At 34.3% G+C, this 21992-nt stretch overlaps 1 protein-coding gene across 7 annotated transcripts in view; it reads left to right on the forward strand.

Annotated features, from left to right (window-relative positions):
• Positions 1-21992, forward strand: part of FUT8 (fucosyltransferase 8) — a 336029-nt gene that overhangs the window by 29720 nt on the left and 284317 nt on the right. The window lies entirely within an intron of this gene.

Here is a 21992-nt window from a genome sequence, read left to right on the forward strand (position 1 = left end):
CATGGCCTTTATTATGTTGAGGAAAGTTCCCTCTATGCCTTCTTTCTGCAGGGTTTTTTATCATAAATGGGTGTTGAATTTTGTCAAAAGCTTTCTCTGCATCTATTGAGATGATCATATGGTTAAGTTTCTTTTAAAAAGGTCTACTTACTATAATTGGTTGTGTAATGTGTTTCGTTTCTTTTAAATGAGAATAGCCTGCCTGCTCTCTTTTTTTTCTCTATGCTGTTGACTTGTTGAAAAAATAAAGTTTTATTTTGTTGGTTTTGTTCTGAAAGAATTTAGTTAGATTTGGAATTATTAGCACTTGCTGCAACACATTTTATTTGTATTACTTCCTCTTGATAAAACCTAGTTTTCCAGGTTGTCAGTTAGTTTCAGAAAGTGACTTCTGTGTTTTAAGTGAATTCTGTGAATTCTGCATCCATCCAGAGTCCTTCTTGCTGGGAAAGACTTAACTTCTCTGGTGATTTAAAGCCTTTTTTGAAAAAAAACTCTTAGATTTTTATGACATTTGTGGCTAGTATGTAAGTTACAAGCATTAGAGTTTATTAGGGCAATAAATAAAGAAGAACCAATAAAGGCAAGAAGTGAGATACCATAGTAAGAATTACGGGAACATTTTACCATAGTCCCGTTATCTCTTTTGTTGTAGATGAGAAGTACCCTTGACCTAAATGAGATTGAGGAGAAACTTCCTTACCTGTGCAGTAATTTATAACAGCTAAATCTTGTAGTCATTATTTTAGACCCAAGGTAACAGAACTAGAACCACATTTCTTTTTTAAAGATTTAAAAAAATTTATTATTCATTTGTTTTATTTATTTTTGGCTATGTCGGGTCTTAGCTGTGCACGCAGGATCTTTGTTGAGGCATGCGGATCTTTCGTTGCGGCGTGCGCCTTCTCTCTAGTTGTGGTGTGTGGGTTTTCTCTTCTCTAGTTGTGGCGCGCAGGGTCCAGAGTGCATGGGCTCTGTACTTTGCCGCACGCGTACTCTAGTTGAGGCGTGTGAGCTCAGTAGTTGTGGCACATGGGCTTAGTTGCCCCGCGGCACGTGGGATCTTAGTTCCCTGACCAGGGATCGAACCCATGTCTCTTGCATTGGAAGGCGGATTCTTTACCACTTGACCACCAGGGAAGTCCCAGAACTACTTTTCATAATATAATCAAAACCACATCTGTCACTTAAATAAAAGAGGAAAAAATGAATAAATGTAATAAGCAATTTATACAGAAGGAAATGTATTTTTACACATTTTAAGTGGTTAATTTCTTATTAAGATGGTATCTTGGATAAGTGGCAAGACATCTTTTACAGAGACAATACATTGACAGGTAACTAATTTTCATTATAATTTTGGGAATTTATTTCCTTCCTTATTTCATATATGGAGACCTGTTATACACTATGGTGATGGAGTTAGAGATCAGGTTTGTTGAAACATAGATGTCAGTTTAATTATGGTTTATAGTACTGTACCTTATAATATTTTCATGTATTTGTAGAAAAATATACCTGTCTTATTAGTAATTAAAAAATTTGAACCAAGCTTTGGTTCACAATGAGATTTGTTTAATGAGTAAAAATTTTTAAGTTTAAAACTGAGTATGGCACAAAGGGGCATCCTACAGAATACCTCAGAACTGTCAAGTCATTAAAAACAAGGAATGTCTGAAAAACTGTCACAGCTAGGAGGAGCCTAAAGAGACATGACAACTAAATATAATTTGGTACCCTGGATAGGATCCTAGAACAGAAATAGGGCTTTAGGTAATCTGAATAAGCTATGGGCTTTGGTGAGAAATAATATATCAGAATTTGTTTATTAATTTTAACAAATGTCCTATACTAATGTGAGATGTTACTATTAGGGGAAACTGAATGGAAGGGTACTATGGAGTGAATTTTTCTTTAAATCAAAAACTGTTCTAAAAGAGAAAGGCTATTTAAAAAAATGAGAAAGTAGTTGGTTTTAAAAATATATGAAATTAACTGCTTGAGGACAGGGTCACTTGACTTATACATATTTGTATACTTAAGGTTTAGCATAGTGCCTAGCACAAAATAAGCACTCAATAAATGCTGTGTGACACCGTTACAGTTAGGTTATTTTGTGGAAGGAGCTTCTGTAAAGATGAGAAGCAGGAAGTTGAAAAAGAAGCTACTTAATTTTCTCAATTTTTATTAAAAAAGCTGCCAAAAATTTATTTGAGTTGATTTTATTTGAATACATTTTATACTGAATGAATTGAAAATGTTTGCATAAACTTTCTATTATTGCTTATGAGGCCAATTTGAAATTAGCAGTATTGTAAATGATTCTGCATCAAGCTTCATTTAGTTTATAAAACTATTTCATTCCATTAACAGGCTGAGTGCTAAATATTAAAAATAGTCCTTAAACAAGAAGAATTTAATGTCATATTAATAAAACCCCTGAGTATATCAACATTATTAGCCATTAGGGAAATGCAAATTAAAACCACAAAGAGATACCACTGCATACTTTTTAGAATAGAAACAAAACTTTGACAAATACCAAGCTGGCAAGGATGTGGAGCAACTGGAACTGTCATACATTGCTGATGGGAATGCAAAATTGTACAGCCACTTTGGATAATAGTTTGGCAGTTTCTTATAAAATTAAACATATGCTTAGCATGTGACCCAGAAATCTCACCACTAGGTATTTGCCCAAGAAGAATGAATTTATGTTCCCTCAAATTAAATACATGTCTGCTTTATAAGGCATTTAGTCCAAGTACTGGTTAAATAAACTTTTGTTGAGTATTGTTTGATGTTTTCTCTATTAGTTTTTTTAACTTTGAAGGATTTGTACAAAAAGTGACTGATATACAGAAAAATTTTTATATTAAAAGAATTAGTACTATAATCATTCTGTGCAAAGAATTTGACCTAGAAGTACAATGTCACATTTTTGAATAGGTAATAATTGTTATTTATTGAAATCATAATACTGTCCAGTGAGCACTTTGCTAAACATTTTAACTATATTTTCCTAAATTATGGTTATTATTTTCTGTTTCACTCCTGAGGAAGCTGAAGCATAGAGGTATTAGATGTCTTGCCAGGATCACACAACAAGAATGTGATAGAGCTGGAATTTCAGCCAGCTAATCCATAGTTTCGTCACCCAAGTGTGTACTACTAGATAGTACACTTTAATCTTACCTATTTTATTTTTGAATTTGATACATCTTTTGAGCCTTTTAATCTGTAGGTTTCCTTCTTTCTTTTCCGTACAGTTTAGCTACTGAACCCTGAATGACTTGTAGGGTTTCCCACAGTTTGGTTCTGCTGATTGCATACTAATGGTGTAATTCAGCATGTTTTTCTCTTATTTATGTGTCCTGCAGATTTTCCGTGGGATCTAGAGGCTTGATCAGAATCAGCTGTGATCCTGGCAAGACTATATGAGGTGTTATATTCATCAGGAGGCACTTGATATCTGGATGAGTCTTTTTCTGTGATGTTAGCAGCCACTGATATTTAATGCCTAGATCCAGTTAATTCATTGGGGGTTGCAGAATGGTGATATTCTAAATTATTTTTCTTTTATTTGTGATTTAAGGTACTTACATAGAATATTCTCTTCAACTGCTATTTTGTTACTAAATAGTACAATTTACAAGGAAAGGCAGGATAAATGCTTAATTCTTTATTTTTAATTACCAGTTTTCAAGGTAGTGAATTTGTGCTCTAAAAACTTCTGAAGGTGTTTTAGGTGTTTTAGTTTATTTAAGGATCATTATGAGCTCGTGGATTTAGACATATTTAGATTTTAATCCATTGCAATTAATGTGGTTAATGAAGCTCAAATTGTCCCATCTTTGACTAGTGGGAGCCTCTTTAAGAGGTTTCTGAATCCTTTTATATGTCCCTAGTTGTCTTTTATTGCTTTCTTGCTGCTGGTATGAAAAGGTGTTCCAGGCTTATTTTGTAATTTTCTGCTGATTCTGTGAAATTAGACATTTCTCCAAAATTCCCTGGCGATGGAGATGATTATATAATAGAGTTAATACTAGTTGAGGAGAGCCTCAACTAAGAGCCACCAGTAAAAACAACTTTGATTCAGCATAAAACATTATGTTCCTGGAACATAATAGGAACTCAAGAAATATTTGTTGAATGGATATTAGGATGTGAATATCTTTATCTCTGATTTTGTACCTTTTTTTTCCTCACAGTGCCTGGCTCAGAGGTGCTCAGTCAATGTAGTGAAGGGAATAATGAATAAGGTCATGGCCTTTGATAGCAGATCTCATTCCACCAAATATTAATTGTATGATCTTGAAGAGAGAAGTAAATTTACCAAATTTCTATTTCTCTGTCTGTTAAATGGGTTAACAACTAGCTCATAGCATTGTTATTAGAAGTTTAATTGAAGTAATTTAATGCCAGTCAATAATTTTAATAATCAACATAGTGGCTGTTACATGATAGATGCTTAATAGAACTTAGCTGTAATTAGTATTCCTGTTGTTATTGGGTTTATGTATTTTCTTCAACTAATTATCTAATTATATTTTATTTAATAGCAAAGTAAAATACCAAATACATGGGGTATATATACTAATTGGTGGGTGAAAGCAGCTCAACAGCAGCCTGGGTAACAAAAATTAACTTGGCAGTATAGATTTCCTTTTGCAAATTAATGTAGATATAATGGTTGATGTATTAATAATTTAAACTAAAATGTTTGCCAAATTGGCTATTAAGCATTGTATTTATAGTTTTATGCTGCTCAAGTAAAAATAGACAAAAAAGGAAAGTAAAGATGTGTTTTCTGCAGTACACCAAATTAACCTGTAGTACAGTTAGTGTTTGACTTACACACACACTCTAGATTTAAGTGCTCTATAGAATAGAAATTGCCTGGGGAAGTGAGTGGTCTCTCTGTAGAGGAATGCTGTCTTTTATGTGATTGTTCAGATTTTCCAGCAGGCACTATTAATTAGTCTTCTCTTTGACCCCAGATTCTGCTGCTGAATCCCTGCCTCTCTGCAAGGCTGCCATGGTGCCTTGGGTGTCAGGGACGTCTCTGCTCTCACTGACAAACAGGGAGGCAAGTGAATTTTTGAGATCACAACTTGGAACTCAGAATATTAATACACCCACACTGCCCGCCCTGCCCCCCAACATGTATATTTCCCTATATTTATAAATGGTAGCTAGATATAGTTCATAAATTATTATTTAAATATAGCTTGGCCTGGGAATAGAGTTACCATTTTTAGCATGTTTCCATGTAAAAGGAAAGTGCATTCTAAGTTCTGAATAGGTTTTGGAATAGCCAGTTCATTCATGATGGCCTATTTACTTTATATATGAGGACCTTTTTGCTTGCCAGGGGACAAGCATGAAATGTTTGGTACATTTACTAGTTTGTAATCATTAGGGATTCTATATCTCAGTTTGGGGTTAAGCCATGTACTGCAGATAATTTACATTTTTGTGTAATTGAGGCTGAGCGATAGTATTGCTGATATTTTGTTAATGAATGATTGAAGACTGTAATTTTTAATCTGTGTAACTTGGTAAAGTGGAAAACACTATGGTTTTAGAGTCAGATCTGAGTTCAAATTTTAGCCCGACTATTTACTAACTGTATTTGGTTCCTCAACTGTAAAATGAAGATGATAATTACAGAATGGTTATGAGATTTTAAATGATTTAGCAGTAGCCCATATAAAGTGCTTAGTCAAAGCACTTGGTACACGTTAAACACTCAATAGCATACCATTAGATCCTTAATTCCTCACATTTAGTTCTTTAGCGTAAAGACATGCATAAAAGCGAGCATTTTACTGAGCTACAGCATAGAATTATGTTTTAAAAGGCATAATAGTAGATAGCTGTGATAGTATATGTTGATATCTCTTTGGCTATGTTAATTAAAGACAGCTTTTTAATTTTTCACATTTTTATAATGCTCATAAACAGCATTTATTAAGTACTTATCTATTAAGGAAAGCTCAAGTGGCAAGTAAAAGCAATAATAAAATATAGTGTGCTGTATTTTCTTCCAATTATTATTTTATATAGTAATGTTTGCTTCTGCAGGAAGTCGTATTTTATAGGGAGATTGGGTGAATTTTTATTTCCTGTTTTGAAATAGTAAACTTTTGAAATGCATATATGCCTCTGAAATGCAAATTAGTTTATCAGTAGCCAGTACTGAGTTATAAAGCTATTTTAGTGAAAGTGACATAGAAACCTTATAATGTAAATGAACTTGATAATTGTTCTTATATGAACCTGATGATAAAAATATACAAGTTTAGTTAATATAATAATGTTTACAGTTCAGTTTCAGGTTAACAAGCTAAGCACAATTAAACAAAAAGAATAATGTTTTTGGCCTGGAACATTGAAAATGGTTTGTAAGAAAGTTTGTATCAGATAACAAGTGCTTCATTTAAGCAATGTTATTTGGCTGGGGCATAGTAAGTATGAGATACCTAGAGAAAATTTGTTTATGGGTATCATATACTTAAAATGTCCAGCCAGCTTTGTGGAAGGTAGAGTTAGCTGATCATTCATGCTTCGCCTCTCCTCTTATTTCCCCTTCTCCTCACTCCATTCTCCTTGCCTTCTTCTTCTCATCCCTCCTCTTTTCTTTCCCCTTCTCTTCCTCCCTTTCCCTCCCCCTATTCTTTCCCTGTTTCCCTTTCCTCCAATAGTCTTTACTGAGATTTTTTTTTTAACCTGTGAAACATTTCAGGCATATTAAAAAAGTATAGTATATCATATAGCAGACAGTATCCACCACTGAGATTAAGCAGATGTTAATTTTTTTGCAGTCTATAGTTTAGCTCTTATTTTTTAAAAAAGACAGGCAGAAGAGCAGGGATCCTTAACTTTTGTTAGTTGCAGTATCTTCAGCACTTTGTGTAATGCCTGGGTCTTATTAGGTGTCCAGCAAATATTTGTTAAAATGATCAGCAAAGGAGAACTAACATGTTGAGAGAAGAACAACAAAAACAGGTGTCAAGACTGGAGTGTTTGAAAACGAGTCATCCACACTATCAGGGATAGAGTTTCAGTAAAAATTGAAAGCAATCCATGGTCATTATAACCTGGGCAGTCACTGAAAGCATTAGTTTTCATCTTAGCACACATCACTAGGGAGGCAGTGTCATATAGTCATTTAAAGCCCAGGTTCTAGAGACAGACTGCCTGGGTTCAAATCCCATTTTTCCACTTAATCAATCTGTGTCATTGAGCGAGTCGTGTTGTTTCAGTTTCCTCTTCTATAAAGTAGAGGTGAACTTAGAACTTAGAGGGTTGTGAGAATTCAATGAGTTATCTCATGTAAGAAAAAAGCACTTAGAACAATGCCTGGAACATAGTAAGTACTAAAAATTATTGTTATTATTACCAAATAACCTAAACACTGTACCTGGCTACTTGAGTCTTCTGTAGACTCTATCTTAATTTGGCAAAAACAAAGTGACTTCTTTTACACATCAGCAATATCTACTGGTATGAAATGTCTTCCTAACTCTATAACTAAGGATGCAAACAGTCTCATTATTTGTTTTTTTAAAAATTTCTTTTAGTACTTCCAAATTTATTGACTTTTAAAAAAGGGGGGTATTAATATAAACTTAATGGTAGACAATAATTATAATATTATCAGTGAAAATTAAGCAGTGCTGAGTTTTACTTTAAAAGTTTTACTTTAAAACCATGTATTTTCGATGGTATTTTATTTTCATAGCTGCCTCTTATCCTGTAAAATCTCATAAACTTTGTTCACTTGTCATAGTTTTATATAGATCTGAAAGGATGGTGATAACAGCTGCTAAGTAAATAGGTTGGAATTTTAGAATTATTCCTATTCTCAGCAGTACTGTGATACTCTTATGCATTGAATGTCATTATAAGCAGGAAGAGCTGACAATTTTATTTTCTTTTTTGAGCTTTTAAATGTATTCCATTCCATCCGAAACCATTGACCATTTTTCAACATTAATGATACAATAGGAATAGAGAAATTTAGAATGAGAAAATATTTAGGGGTTCTAAAATTTCCTTCTTTTATATTTGAAAAAAATAAGTGTGATTATTTACTGAGGGAAAATAATTTAAGATTAATAGCAATGTTTTGTTGTATTTGAAGAACACTTGTTTTTACGTGTACTGAATTGAATGGAGCTATGGTGATAATAATGACAGTCAGTTTTTTTTTTCTTATTTCTAATTCTGTAGAGATTAGAGGAAGTTTTCTGACAAATCAGCTTGTTGCTCTATAGTAGTATTTCTCAAACTTTTGTTCTTAAGACCCATTTTACATTCTTAAAAATTATTGAGGGAGACTACAAGAAACTTTCTGGGGGATTATATTGATACCACATTAGATGAAAACAAATTTAATATAATTATTAATTCATTAAAAATAACAATAAACTCATTACATGTTTATGTAAATAACATTTTAATTAAAAATAACTAATTTCCAAAACAAAAAAACTTAATAAGGGTGGCGTTGTTTTACATTTTTGCAAAACTCTTTAATGTCTGGCTTAATAGAAGATGTCTGGATTTTTATATTTGCTTCTGCATTTATTATATTATGATATATTGTTTTGGCTGAAGTATATGAAGAAAATATGGCCTCATGTATAGTTGGAAAAGGGAGAAGTAATTTTAGCTTTTTAGATGATTGTGATCTTTTTTTGATTCTATATCAAAACTTGACAAATGGTAGTTTTCTAAACTGAAATCTGAAACTATATCAGTGAACCTTTTTACTTTATTACATTAAAATCCATGGCTATGCTGTGTACTTTGAATGGATCTGTAACCCATATATGGTTTTATAACATTAAACTTGGGTCATCTGGAAAATACTGGTTCATTGAGTTATGCAAATCTACCAAATGTTGACACGTTTCATTATATAACATCAAAATATCACTTGTTGGTAGCACCACCGATCTCAAGGGAAGATGTTAAGCCCATGGTGATGAATACATGTTTCCCCGACTTGTAATTTTCACTTGAAAGTTTAAATTTTATCATTAGCAACTGTCACTTAAGAGGTAGGCTTACTTTGTTCATTTTCAAGAAAATGTCTACCAAATACGCAGGTCTAACAGCCATAATTCTTTCAAGTAAAAACAGTGTTCCATGGAAATTAGCTCTTTCAGCTTGCTACTCAATCTCACAGGTGGCTTTCCTCAAGACAGTTGTCCTTTGGTATACACAGAAATGCTTTATTGCATACCTCCATTTCAATACACAGACTTAAGATCTGTTCTGAAGGTTTGAGATTTTAAAAAATAAAAATAATTTTTTACTCTTTTTAAAAAATATTTACTTTTAATTAATTTATTTTTGCCTGTGTTGCGTCTTCGTTGCTGCACGCGGGCTTTCTCTAGCTGCTGCGAGCGGGGGCTACTCTTTGTTGTGGTGCGTGGACTTCTCATTGCGGTGGCTTCTCTTGTTGTGGAGCACGGGCTGTAGGCTCGTGGGCTTCAGTAGTTGTGTCACATGGTCTCAGTAGTTGTGGTTTGCGGGCTCTAGAGTGCAGGCTCAGTAGTTGTGGCACATGGGCTTAGTTGCTCCTCAGTATGTGGGATCTTCCTGGACCAGGGCCAGAACCCATGTCCCATGCATTGGCAGGCGGATTTTTAACCACTGCGCCACCAGGGATTCCCAAATTTTTTACTCTTTATCAAGGATATTCTTAAGTAAAACTAGCTTCCCTCCACCTTTCCCCCAACTCCCCACCAGTTGTGTGTCAGTGAAGCATACACTGACTACTAATATAGTTTGATGCCAGGGCCTTGATTCATTCTAAGGCACCATCATTTTTATCCAACTTTGTTTTTGCATTGTGCATGCAAATGGTAACTCTGTGATAAAGGCAGTTACAATCTCAGTGTTATTATGAAAATAGGTATGTCCTTGTGGATCCCTTGTGGATCCCAATTGATTTGTGGATCATACTTTATATGCAGTAGGCCAATTTGTGGATATATCTTTTAGTTATTAGAGGATAGTTATTTACTGACTTTTTTTTTTTACCTGAATTTTCCTGTTCAATTTTCTGTCTTGAGATAAATTTCAAAGCTTTGAACTACTGTACATTTTTAAGGAATCCAGGTGATCGAAGGTTCTTGAGAGGAACCAGTCTTGAATATTGATTATTTAACAGTTACAAAGATTTAGAACAGTGAAAAGGAAATAATTTTGCCTTGGTTTTGAATGGTTCTCTGGACCAAGGTTTAGAGAAAAGCAAGGAAAAGTTTTTATCAGTGGAAGCTGGTACAAGAGCTTTAAAATAAGACTATCCTTTCATCTTTATATTATGTTCTCAGAGCTGTTGAATCTTGAGAAATTGGTGTTGGGGTTTTGGTGCTGGAGGAATAGAAGTTGAGGGGTTCCAAACCTTTATTAGATCCGCACTGAAACTAGAGCCACTGCACTTAAATTTTTTTTTCTGTGTTGAGGTTCTGTTTAGGATTTTAGTAGGAAAAAGTATTCTGTGGCTAAAATATGTTTAGAAACTTCATGTTTATCTTTAGGACTTATTTCTGAATAGCTTAGTTCATTTTCTTATGCAGATTATCATTGCTGGTTGATATTTACATATGGGTTCCTCCATTTAACACATGTTTATTACAGTATACACTATGTGGCAGGCACTGGCTGGATATGGGAAGGAGGTAGGACAGAAGATAGACATTGACAGACATAGCTCTATTCCCTACCCTTGGATACTACGCAATTTTGGACTTTACAGTCTAGCAGAGTCTTCTCCATACTTCAGCTGGTCCTGGGTCAGGTTCCCTACATCTGTTTTCCAATCTCAAAATTATTATCCCAGTGACCTTTAAAGCTTTGTATTTTAAAAATAATTTCAGACTCACAAAAATGAATGGAACAAGAATAGTGTAAAGAATTCTTCTGTATCTGTTGTCTAGTTTCCCAAATGTTAATATTTTATCACATTTTCTTTATATTTCTATCATTCTTTTTTTCTGAACTGTTTGAAAGTTACAGACATGATCCTCTGAAACTCAGTGTGTATTTTATATTGTATGAAATGCAGAACAGTCTTGTGAAGTAACCAAAGGACATTAATCTGTCTGTAAGCCTTATTCATTTAATATATCTATATGTATTAAATCTTTAGTCTATGAATTAAATTTTTTCAATTGACCAAATAATACAGCAAGATAAAAAATATTTTTCTCGCATCCAGGGTCAGATTCAGGATCTTGAGTTGCTTTCGTTTTCTTTAATTTGGGAAAGTTTCTGTCTTTTATGATACTGACTTTTTAAAATTGCGTAGGCCAATTATTTTGCAGAGTGTCCCTCAGTTTGGGTTTGTCTAATGTTTCATCTTAGTAGAATCTGATTATGCATTTTTTGCAGGGCTACTTAGTACTGATGTTGTGTCCTTCTCAGGTTGTTTTATCTGGAGCCACCTGATGTTGATTTGTCCCATCATTAGTGATGTCGGCTTTGATCACCTTTTTCAGTGTGGATATGTTAATTATTTGCAATACTTTCAGGTCTAGTTCTGAATTTCTGTCTGTGTATCACTTTAGGGGTTAGCCCTCCTCTATCCTTGTTGATTTTATTTATTTTTTGAGTATGTGAAACATTGATATGGTTCAGAACTATAGGAGCTCATAACAGGAGTCAGAACTATATAGAAAGGTATATTCGGAAGTGTCATTTGCCCATCTCCCACTCCATTTTCATATACTCCCGATAGGCTGAAAAGTGGCCCCATGGACGGCATGCAAGTGCTAATCTCTGAAATTTGTTAATTTGAAAACAGCATCTTTGCAGATGTGATTAAATTAAGACTCGAGATAGTTTATCCTGTGTGGGCCCTAAACACAATCACAGATATTCTTATGAGGGAAGCAGAAGGAGACTTGACATAGGAGAGGAGAAGGCAATGTGATCATAGAGGCAGAGATTGGAGTGTTGTAACCACAAGCCAAGAAATGGTGGCAGCCACCAGATGTTACATGAAACAAGGAACAAATTCCTTCCTAGAGCCTCCTAAGGGAGTGAGCCCCTGTCACACCTTAATTTCAGCTCAGTGAAACTGATTTCAGACTTCTGACCTTCAGAGCTGTGAGAGAACAAATTTATGTTGTTTTAAGCCACCAGGTTGGTGGTAATTTGTTACAGCAGCCACAGTAAACTAATACACACCGCTTGTTGGTAATCAGTCTTATTATTTTCTTTTTTTGTTTGTTTGTTGTTTTTTTTAACATCTTTATTGGAGTATAATTGCTTTACAGTGTTGTGTTAGTTGCTGCTGTATAACAAAGTGAATCAGCTATACGTATGTATATCCCCATATCGCCTCCCTCTTGTGTCTCCCTCTTTCCCAGCCTCCCTATCCCACCCCTCTAGGTGGTCACAAAGCACTGAGCTGATCTCCCTGTGCTATGTGGCTGCTTCCCACTAGCTATCTATTTTACATTTGGTAGTGTATATATGTTCATACCACTCTCTCACTTCGTCCCAGCTTACCCTTCCCCCTCCCCGTGTCCTTGAGTCCGTTCTCTACATCTGTGTCTTTATTCCTGTCCTGCCCCTACGTTCTTAAGAACCATTTTTTTAGATTCCATATATATGTGTTAGCATACAATATTTGTTTTTCTCTTTCTGACTTACTTCACTCTGTATGACAGTCTCTAGATCCATCCACCTCACTACAAATAACTCAATTTTGTTTCCTTTTATGGCTGAGTAATATTCCATTGTATATATGTGCCACATCTCCTTTATCAGTTCATCTGTCAGTGGACACTTAGGTTGCTTCCATGTCCTGGCTATTGTAAATAGAGCTGCAGTGAACATTGTGGTACATGACTCTTTTTGAATTACGGTTTTCTCAGGGTACATGCACAGTAGTGGGATTGCTGGGTCGTATGGTAGTTCTATTTTTAGTTTTGTAAGGAACCTCTATACTGTTCTCCATGGTGGCTGTATCAATTTACATTCCCACCAACAGTGCAAGAGGGTTCCCTTTTCTCCACACCCTCTCCAGCATTTATTGTTTGTGGATTTTTTTCATGATGGCCATTCTGCCTGGTGTGAGGTGATACCTCATTGTAGTTTTGATTTGCATTTCTCTAATGATTAGTGATGTTGAGCATCCTTTCATGTGTTTGTTGGCAATCTGTATATCTTCTTTGGAGAAATGTCTATTTAGGTCTTTTGCCCATTTTTTGATTGGGTTGTTTGTTTTTTTGATATTGAGCTGCATGAGCTGCTTGTATATTTTGGAGATTAATCCTTTGTAAGTTTCTTCATTTGCAAATATTTTCTGCCCTTCTGAGGGTTGTCTTTTCATCTTGTTTATGGTTTCCTTTGCTGTGCAAAAGCTTTTAAGTTTCATTAGGTCCCATTTGTTTTGTTTTTTTTTTTATTTCTCTAGGAGGTGGGTCCAAAAGGATCTTGCTTTGATTTATGTCATAGAGTGTTCTGCCTATGTTTTCCTCTAAGGGTTTTATAGTGTCTGGCCTTACATTTAAGTCTTTAATCCATTTTGAGTTTATTTTTGTTTATGGTGTTAGGGAGTGTTCTAATTTCATTCTTTTACATGTAGCTGTCCCGTTTTCCCAGCACCACTTATTGAAGAGGCAGTCTTTTCCCCATTGTATATTCTTGCCTCCTTTATCAGAGATAAGGTGACCATATGTGAGTGGGTTTCTCTCTGGGCTTTCTATCCTGTTCCATTGATCTGTATTTCTGTTTTTATTTATAAGTTTTGTTATATAAATTTTGTTAGGTATTGCCAAATTCCCCTCTATTAGCATGTGCTGATTTACATTCTCACCGGCAACTTATGAGAGTACCTGTTTTTCCACAGTCTTACCAAGAGAATATATATTAAAATTTTGGTGGGGGATAGGTGAGAAATGGTAGGCCAGTGTACTGATTGAGGTTGAATATCTTTCCTGTGTTTAAAGTCCATTTTTATGTACTTTACTTTTTGTGAATTATGTGTTGCCATTTTTTTCTATCAGGTTTTTGGTCCCATTTTCTCTCAGTTTTCAAGAACTCTTTCTATACTTGGGATATCTTTATCTGTAATATATGTTGTAAATATTTTCTTTCAATTTTTCAGTTTTTTATTTTGCTTATATCTTTTTAAAAAATTTAATACTTATTTTTTTGGAGAAGTTTTAGGTTTACAGAAAAATTGATTAGAAAATACAGAGTTCCCACATTACATTTCCCTGCCCTGTCACTTTCTCCTATTATTTACCTTTTGCAGTTGAGTGACACATTTTTTATGATTGATGAACCAATGCTGATACATTATTATTAACTGAAGTCCACAGTTTACATTCGAGTTCACTCTGTCTTGTATATTTTATGAATTTTGACAAATATATAATGATGTGTGCCTACTATTACTGTATCATACGAAATAGTTTCACTCTATGTCAGGCATCTTTTCTGACCGCAGTGGTATGAAACTAGAGATCAGTTATGATAGGAAAACTGGAAAATTCACATATGTGGAGATTAAACAACATGCTACTGAACAACCAATGGGTCAAAGAAGAAATCAAAAGAGAAATAAAATGTTACCTTGAGACAAATGAAAATGGAAATACAGCATACCAAAACTTATGGGATGCAGCAAAAGCAGTTCTGAGAGGGAAGTTCATAGCAATAAATGCGCATACTAATAAAAAGAAAGAACTCAAATAAACAGCCTAACTTAATACCTCAAGGAACTAGAAAAAGAATAAACTAAACCCAAAGTTAGTAGAAACAAAGGAAATAACAGATCAGAGCAGAACAATGAGATAACGCTAAAAAGACGATAGAAAGGATCAATGAAACTAAGAGCTGTTTTTTGTTTGTTTGTTTGTTTAAAAGATAAGCAAAACAGGCAAACCTTTAGCCAGACTCAGCAAGAAAAAAAGAGAGAGGACTCAAATAAATAAAATCAGAATTGAAAGAGGAGATGTTACAATTGATGCCAAAGAAATACAAAGGATTGTAAGAGACTACTATGAAGAATTATTGAATATATACCAACAAGTTGGACAGTCTGTAAGAAATGAATAAATTTCCAGAAACATACAGCTTACCAAGACTGACTCAAGAAAAAATAGAAAATCTGAACAGACTGATTACTAGTAAGAAGATTGAATCAGTAAGCAAAACCCTCCCAACAAATAAAACTTCAGGACCAGGTGGGCTTCACTGGTGAATTCTACCAAACATTTACAGAAGAATTAATATCAGTCCTTCTCAAACTCTTCCAAAAAAATAGAAGAGGAGGGAACACTCCCAAACTCATTTTACGAGGCCAGCATTACCGTGATACTAAAATCAGACCAGGACACTACGAGTAAAGGAAACTACAGGCCAATGTCCCTGATGAACATAGATGCAAAAATCCTCAACAAAATATTAACAAGCTTAATTCAGCAACACATTAAAAGGATCATGCATCATGATCAAGTGGGATTTATCCCTGGGATGCAAGGATGGTTCAGAAAACACAAATCAATAAATATGATGTACCAAATTAATAGATTGAAGTATAAAAGTCATGTTCATCTCAATAGATGTAGAAAAAGCATTTGACAAAATATCATTTCATGATAAAACCTCTCAACAAATTGGGTGTAGAAGGAACATACCTCAACCTATGAAATGGGAGAAAATAATTACAAGTCATATATCTGATAAAGGGTTAAGATCAAAAAAAATAAGGAACTCATACATCTCAGTAGTAAAAAAAAAAAAAAGAAAAATCTGATTACAAAATGGACAGAGAACTGAATAGTCATTTTTCCATAGAAGACATACTAATGGCCAACAGGTATATGAAAAAATTCTTGAGATCACTAATTATCAGGGAATTGAAAATCAAAACCACAATGAGATATCACCTCACACCTGTTAGAATAGCTGTTATCAAAAAGATAAGAGATGACAAGTGTTGGCAAGGCTGTGTAGAAAAGGGAACACTTGTGAACCGTTGGTGGGAATGTCAGTTGGTAGAACCACCATGGAAAAGAGTATGGAGGTTCCTTAAAAAATTAAAAATAGAACTGCCATATGATCCAGCAGTCCTACTTCTGGGTATATATGCAAAGGAAATGAAAACACGATCTTGATGAGATATCTGCATACCCATGTTTACACACACAGTGGGATATTATTAGGCCATGAGAAAGAAGGAAATCCTGTCATTTTGACAGCATTGATGAACCGTGAGGGTATGTGAAAAAAGTCTGACAGAGAAAGACCAATACTGTATGATATCACTTATAAATGGACTTTAATAAAGCTGAATTCGTAGAAACAGAGTGGAGTGGTGGTTACCAGGGGTGGGGGATGGCAGAAATGGGGAGGTGTTGGCTGAAAGATATAGACTTCCACTTCTAAGATGAATAAGTTCTAGGTATCTAAAAAAGTTTCTATTGATCTATCTTCGGGTGCACTGACTCCTTTCTATGTTATTTCCAATCTGTTCTTGTTCTAGATACTCTTTTACTATTCTAGAATTTTCATTTGGTCCTTCTTTATGGTTTCTATTTCCTTGTGGGCATATTTTCCTTTATTGCTGAGCATAATTATAATAGCTCTTTTAAAATCCTTGTTTTAAAGGATTTAAATCACCAACATCTGATTCCACAAGGTTGTTATTTATTGTTTTGTTGTTGTTGTTGTTTCTTTGGTCTCATTTTCTTGGCCTTTATGTCAGATGATTTTGGATTATAATCTTTATGTTTGATTGTTATGGATTCTGTTATAGTCCTCCATAAAAGGGCTGATATCTTTGTTTTAGCAGGCAGTTAATTTTGTTGTACTCATACTTCAAACTCTGTGTCTTAGGAGACAGTTCAACTGTCAGGTTTTTGTTTTTGTTTTTGTTTTAATCATTAGCTGGTGTCTGTCCTCCATATATGCAGTTAATTGGTCAGCCAGTTGGTCTGCCAAAGATTTGGGCAGAGTTAAACATAGGATTTATGACTTCCTCTGTCTGACCCTCTTCTTTCTGGACTTTCTCCCTCACTTTCCAGTGTTGGTGGTTGCTTTGAAAGCTTCCTTGGCACTCCAGAAAAGAAAAACTGCACATAAAAACTGTGGTTCTCTGTTGGAATTTTAGTTTGTGCAGCCACTGATTGTGGCCTGCCCTCCAGCTATACACAGTATATTTAGAAACTTACTCCTGCCATTTTTTTGTTCCAAGTATATATGCCCTCCCGAATCTGTCTGCTTTTGTTCATTTTCCTGTGCCTTCAGAGGTTGGTGGTGTTTATATTTTGTTAAGTTTTATAATTGTTGTCTGGAGGAGGATTGGTCTGGATAAGCTGCTTCTACCATATTGGACATGGAACTTACCTGCTCTCCCATTTTTAAAAGAATGCATAGTCTCATTGATTTTAATTTATTTAATATTTTACAGTCATTTAAGGTAACTTCTTTTTTGATGTTCAGATTTGGCCAATGGGAGCCCCTTCAAGCTTACCTTTGTGTTTTTTTGTGTGTGTTTGTGTGTGTATGGGTGTGTGTGTTCTCTGTGTCTTTCTGATGGGTCTTTATTCATCTTTGAATTCTTTCTGTCAAGCATACAATGATGTCCCAGGCTCACTTTATATATTCCCTGCTTCAGATATGAGAATAAGATTTAGATACTGTTATCTGGGTTCTGAGTTCATTTTTCAGGGACATCATTTCTTCTAAGACTTCTTAGAACTGTAAAGTTACATGTGGCTACTAGAAAAATTAAATTACACATTTTTCAATTTTTAAATTTATTTTTATTGATTTACTTTTTGTTAATTTTTATTGGAGTATAGTTGCTTAACAGTGTTGTGTTAGTTTCTGCTGTACAGCAAAGTGAGTCAATTATACATATACATATATCCACTCTTTTAGATTCCCTTTCCATTAAAAAAAAAATAGTGACAATATCAGATGTTTACCAGAATACAGAGAAACTGGATCACTTATACATTGCTGGTGGGATTGAAAATGATATTGCCATTCTGGAAAACAGTTTGGCAGTTTTGTAAAAAAAAAAAAAAAAAAAAAAAAAAAATTAATTAATAAAACATGCAACTAATTACATGACCCAGCAGTTGCACTCCTGGACATTTATCTCAGAGAAATAAAGATTTAAGTCCACACAAAAACTTGTAAAACAAAACAAAAAAAAAGAAAAGAAAACTTAAATTACACATTAAAAAATTAAAAATAAAGTTTCAGTTAACTTAATTATAGATCCAAATATTATCACATGTATTAAAATACTACCATGTCAGTACTTGAGTATTATCATTGATATGTAATCAACATAACAACTATTAGTGAGATACTTAAATTCTTTCGTTTGTACCAAGTCTTCAAAATCTTGTGTGTATTTTACACTTAACAGCATATCTGGATTTGGACTGGCCACAATTCAAGTATGCAGTAGTGCTCAGTAGCCACATATTTTCTTACAGTTTGTTTTTTACCTTTACTTATAGTTTTTGGCAGTTTGGGCCATCCATATTTCAAAAATCAGTTTTTATTGTTGAATGTATCAATTAAAAATTGTATCTTTTGCCTTTGGATTTTCAGTCACTGCTAGACTTCCCTCATTCCAGGATATAGTTGAAATCATTTGTGTTTTCTTCTAGGACATTCATTGTTTTAATTTTTGTGTTTTACTTCCTGATCCATTTGGGATTTTATGTATTCTGCAGTTTTTGTTTTTCATTTCATTCAAAAGTTATTTAATAGAATATTTTTTAACTTGCAGGAGGAAGGGCTTTTTGTTGTTGTTCATGTGTAGTTGTATTGAGATCAGAGAACATAGTTTGTGTTATTTCTACTCTGTTAAACTTATTGAGATTTTCTTTATGACCTTTCATATGATCAGTTTTTGTGAATAGTCCACGTCCACTTAAATAGAGATTGTTTTCTCTATCAGAGTACAAAGTTAAGTATAGTAAGTTCAATATAATATAATCTACCTTATTGATTACATAGCTTATGTCTTCTATAGCTTTACTTACTATTATTCTGTTTCTGTTAATTTCTTCATCTATCTAATGTAGATTTTTGTTTTACGAAGCTTAAGACTGTGCTCTTTGGTGCATAGATATTCGTAACTGATTTATCTTCTTCATTGTCAATTTGTTCTTTAGCATTAAAAAAAAAAAGTCCTACTTTGTCATGTTAGTTGCTTTTTTGGGCCTAAATTCTACCTTGTCAGTTGTTAAGATCATAACCTCTGCTTTCTTTTTTGTTGTATTTGCCTGTTACACCTGTGCTCATATCTTTTTCCTTTTAATGTTTCTTAATTACTTTGTTTTAGGTGCTCCTTGTATATAGCGTACAGTTGGGTTTTGGGTCATGAGCTGATCAAAAATCTTTTTCCTTTTAGTAGAGGAGTTAAGCTCTTTGCATTTACTATTGACACTGATATCTTGAGCTTAGCTCTGACAATTATTATATTTGCTGTTTGTATTCTGTTTGTTATGTGTCTTTTACTATGTTTTATGTTTCCATTGCTCTTTTGAAGAATTTTGCTTTGAAAAATTTTTTTGATATTGAGTATGTTTATCCTACTAAAGCATGGGATTTCATTAATAGTAGTATATTAATATTGTTTCCTTGATTGTGACAAATGTACCAGAGTAATGCAAGATGTTAACAATAGGGGAATCTGGGTATATGGTATGTGGAAACACTGTACTATCATTGCAACTTTTCTGTAATGTAAAACTATGCTAAAATTTTAAAAAACTGTTTTAATGCAGTGGTGCTGAAAGTGTCCTGGGTTGGTTTTGTAAAGTGAATTTTATGTGAGTTTATTGCTGAACTTGGTGAATATAAGCTGTTTTTGTCAGTTTCCAGTAACTCTCGGAGGTGTAATCATATATTTGATGGTAAAGAGTTGTAGGAAAATATCTTTGTTTTATAATAATGAAGCAAAAAGAAGTTTTTGTACTGGAGAGAATTTTTTTTTAGCAAAAGATTAAAGAAAAATTTGCTTCTAAAATCATATCTTGTGTAGATGCATTATTTAGAATGTTGTTGGGGAAGAGGGCATGTTTAGTAGTTAACAGTTGAGTTCTGAATTGAAATAAAAGCTGAAGAATTTTAACGGCACCTAGAAGGTGTAGTTCAGGCTTTCAGTCCCAGAATTTTAGAGCTGGAAGAGACCTTTACAATTTATTCCAATTCTTTCATTAATAGAAGAATAACTAGAAGTCTAGGAAAATGATATGTTATATCCAAAATCATGTAGTAAATTAATATTAAGAGCTGGGACCAGAACCTAAGCCTCTTCATTTCTGTTTCAGGATTCTTTCTTCAGTGCCAAAATGTGTTCTTTTTTTTTTTTTTTTTGGCGGTATGCGGGCCTCTCGCTGTTGTGGCCTCTCCTGTTGCAGAGCACAGGCTCCGACACACAGGCTCAGCAGCCATGGCTCACGGGCCTAGCCGCTCCACAGCATGTGGGATCTTCCCAGACCAGGGCACGAACCCGTGTCCCCTGTATCGGCAGGCGGACTCTCAACCACTGCGCCACCAGGGAAGCCCCAGAATGTGTTCTTAAAAGTCACGATTATCCAGATACTGGGATCTTCATATCCTACTTAGAGTCCAGCTGTGGCAATGTTACATGTTTATACTGGCATTTAAAAAATGGCACCAAAACACAAGTCATTTATTCAATATCCCAGAGGTAATGTTAGGTCATAAGACTCTGGCTTATTGATTTTTACCTCTATGTCTAATCCAGTAAGGGAAGGGCTAGCTAGAAGATTATAGTAAATAGGCCAATTGTTATGAACTGTAGTTGGGGAGCTAGAACAGGACCTGGTGCTGGAAACCATAAAAATGCCAGAAGATTTTTGGGCTGTAGTGATGTGGATGATGTCAAAGTGATGAGAGCTTCTACCATGACTTAAGTGGACTCTAGAATCTATAGAATGGAGGACAGAGTAAAGGAGGTTGTAGAGCCACCATCAAACTTGCTCGTCGAATGCCATTTGTTCTGTTCTCATTCCCTAGACCATTCCACTACTTGCCAGGTAGGATTTAGAACAATCATCGATAACGAAATTAAATTCATCTGATATTTGCAAAACACTTTTATTTTGCAAAGTACTCTCACAAATATACTCTTTGATCCTTGCAGTATCCTTGTGAGATGGGTAGAAGGGATATTGGTGAGCAGAAAATGTTAAATACTACTGTGTGTCAAAGCAGCATGCTAGAAACCACTAAAAGATATAAAGATGAATAGACATAGTCTTGGCTCTCATGGTGTGCACAGTCTTTTGGGGGACGGGGTGGGGATAATAGCCAAGTATAATGTAAAGCAAGTTGAAAAAGATTTAGAAAGTCAAGTTATTTCGCATGGGAATTTAAAAGGAGTGATGGTATTATAAACAATGGACATTGTAGTACTTTGCCTTCTGATTTCAGACTAGCTGAAAGGATAATAACTATAAAAGGATATTGACTGTAACAGATACAGATATAATCTTCTTTTCTAATTTTTCAGAAATGTTATTTTTATTTTAGGTGATCTACAAAGCTTATCTGAACAAATTTATGAACTAAGGATGACAGAAGTCACTTAAATTTCTGTTGTAATGATTTTTGGCATATAGGGCTGGCTGGAGGAGGAGGAAGAAAAAAAGGGAATTGACATTATAATGTCAAACAGAACTTACAAATTTACCTAGGCCAAAATATGAATAAAAATTTAACTGGGCCCTATTAACTGGTAAGAAGATCCATAGAGTAAAGTTGATGCACTACTAGTTTATGTTGTCAAGGTAGACAACTTCAGAATAGGAGAGGGAGTAGTGAGGACTTCCAGTTCCTAACTTGGTTTTTTATTTTGCTTCTAAGTAATGTTACGTTTCAGGATCATTATAGTAAATATTTGCTTACCAATAAATATGAGTTTAACAGTTTTAGAATAGTGAATTCATTTTTATTGA

The sequence above is a fragment of the Physeter macrocephalus genome, chromosome 11, assembly GCF_002837175.3.
Source record: "Physeter macrocephalus isolate SW-GA chromosome 11, ASM283717v5, whole genome shotgun sequence".
NCBI lineage: Eukaryota > Metazoa > Chordata > Mammalia > Artiodactyla > Physeteridae > Physeter > Physeter macrocephalus.